This window comes from Vicugna pacos, chromosome 8 (genome assembly GCF_048564905.1).
Source record: "Vicugna pacos chromosome 8, VicPac4, whole genome shotgun sequence".
In the NCBI taxonomy this organism is placed as follows: Eukaryota; Metazoa; Chordata; class Mammalia; order Artiodactyla; family Camelidae; genus Vicugna; species Vicugna pacos.
Genome location: NC_132994.1, coordinates 4,959,059 through 4,961,163, shown reverse-complemented (window position 1 = coordinate 4,961,163; position 2,105 = coordinate 4,959,059). Strand labels below are relative to the sequence as shown.

Below are 2,105 nucleotides of genomic sequence, written 5' to 3'. Positions count from 1 at the left end.
CACATCAACAAAACAGCAAACAAAGACAAATAAATGTTTATTTTTAGTCAAAGAAAAAGGCATCAAATTTCAACTTTTTGGCACATTTGACTAAAAATAAGTCCTCTTAATTTAAGCTGTCAATAGGAGGAGAAAGAATCTCCTTTCATACTGAAGAAAAAAGCAGAAAGCTTCTACTCAGTGACTGGAAGTTAGTTGGCATTGAATATATGTAGGTTGAATGAATGGATGAGTAAAAAATATACCAGTAATAAACCCCTAGTAAAGGAAGTAATTTGTTATAAACACAGTGAAAGCCTCACACTCTAATAGCAAATCATCTGACAAATTTTTTATTCGCCCTGAGAAACATTTTATGTCTCAAATGGCGTGATCAGGAAGAGGAACTGACAACATCTGGACTTCACTATCATTAATAGGAAGGAACCATTGAAGGAGATAAAGTGTGCAGATTTTGGAGAAAATGCCTCTTGAAATAAATAGGGAAAGACTGCTAGAATGTAAGAGAAACGTGATTTTAAAGACAGAGGGAAGCACCTTGCTTGACAGAACTAACGAACAAATTCTGCTCAAGAGTGCTGAAAATCTCAAAAAATATCATTCCTGGGAAACAGTTGGGAAGAAGCAGAGAGGCAGACACAGAACACGGTGTGAACGATCAGGAAAGTGGCTGGTGGACAGCACAGCCGTAGTTCCTGGTTCTCACGCCTCCTCCAATGCCCAGAGCCCAGCACAGCCTGAACGGTGTAGGTGACCAGTAAGGATGCTTGAAGGGACCACTGAGAGGACGACGATGAGTCCTGCCAAGAACCATGGTTGACCTCTCATGTGTCCTGACTTTCTACTTCAGTTTGCCATTCTTTGATCATTTTGCAATTCAACAGTCACTCCACTAGAGAGAAAAAGAAGAAAAAAAAAAGAAGCTTAAATCAGTTATTATGGCTGATGGTAAGTGCTTATTCGAACATCTAGAGAGATTTTAGGACCAACTAAATATCCGAAAGTACCATGTCTAATATATTCAATGTATTCAACTCCTGTTTCATCACTATACAATAAGGTTTATGTTAGTTATAATTACAAAACTTAGAAGTACAGCGGTAGAGCGAGCCAAATGAACACTTGCAGAAAAGCCTCCTCAACGAATTCCTAGTAACCAATTATCCAACCGTGATTTACTTAAAAATCATCTTTTTTTTTTCTGTACGTACTATCATCCCTTTTACCTGCTACTACAGGGGTCAAAGGGAACACATGATGCAACATGTAATCTAACGAGAATTGTTTCAACAAATTATTTATTTAAAGGAAAACTGGGTCCTTGTCACTGCACGTTGGGAGACACCAAAAAGCCGTAGTGTCCCCTACACCTGTAGATATTACTACTCTATTATGAAAATAGGGCCTACCCATGTGCTTAAGGAAAAGAAAAAAAAAACTATGAGACTGTAAGGAAAAAATAATTAGATGGAGTATAGGTACTACATGTACTCAAAGATATAAAAGGAGGAATATTTGTTTGGGAGAATGTAAGGAATATTTAATCCATTATAAAAGTATTTTATATTGATGGTCAATATCCTGGTGAGTAGTGAGACGTCAAGATATCTAAAAACAGATTGAAACCCTTGTACAGAATTTCATGCGACAAGAAAAAAAAACAAAAACGGCTGAACATCTGCTTTTTTAAAAAAAATCTCAACCCCTAAAAAGATTAGGTATCCTTTAGTCATGGACGAACACTTACAATGTTGAAAGTAACTCACCGTTTAAACTCACACAGATTAATGGATAGTTGAATGTTAATTTGTCAATTTCTCAAAAGGGAACATCTTTCTAGAGAGCAGAATTCTATGTATCGTCTCTCTAGGATCCCCTTTATGAGATAAGTTACATGGAACATTAAGTTAGCCATTGGAGGTTCCGTGGTGAGTAGAGAATGAATGTGAAAGCGAGTAAGAAAGAAAGGTAGATGGAAGGAAGGAAGAGACAATGAACAGAAGGATGGAAGAGGAAAGAAAATGAAAAAGAAAAGAGAAAATAAGGAAACAGTCTTGAGTGATGCTTTGCAGTCTTGAAAACCGCTTGGACTATCTCCACATCGA

The 2,105-nt window shown here is 37.0% G+C and overlaps 1 long non-coding RNA gene across 1 annotated transcript; it reads right to left on the bottom strand.

Moving 5' to 3' along the window:
- Positions 1 to 316: 316 nt before the first annotated feature.
- Positions 317 to 1,850, bottom strand: LOC140697814 (uncharacterized). The gene is made up of 2 exons (XR_012075164.1): positions 1,767 to 1,850; positions 317 to 892 (listed from the first exon to the last, which is right to left on the bottom strand). It is a non-coding gene; the product is annotated as an uncharacterized lncRNA (long non-coding RNA).
- Between the last annotated feature and the right edge of the window lie 255 nt (positions 1,851 to 2,105).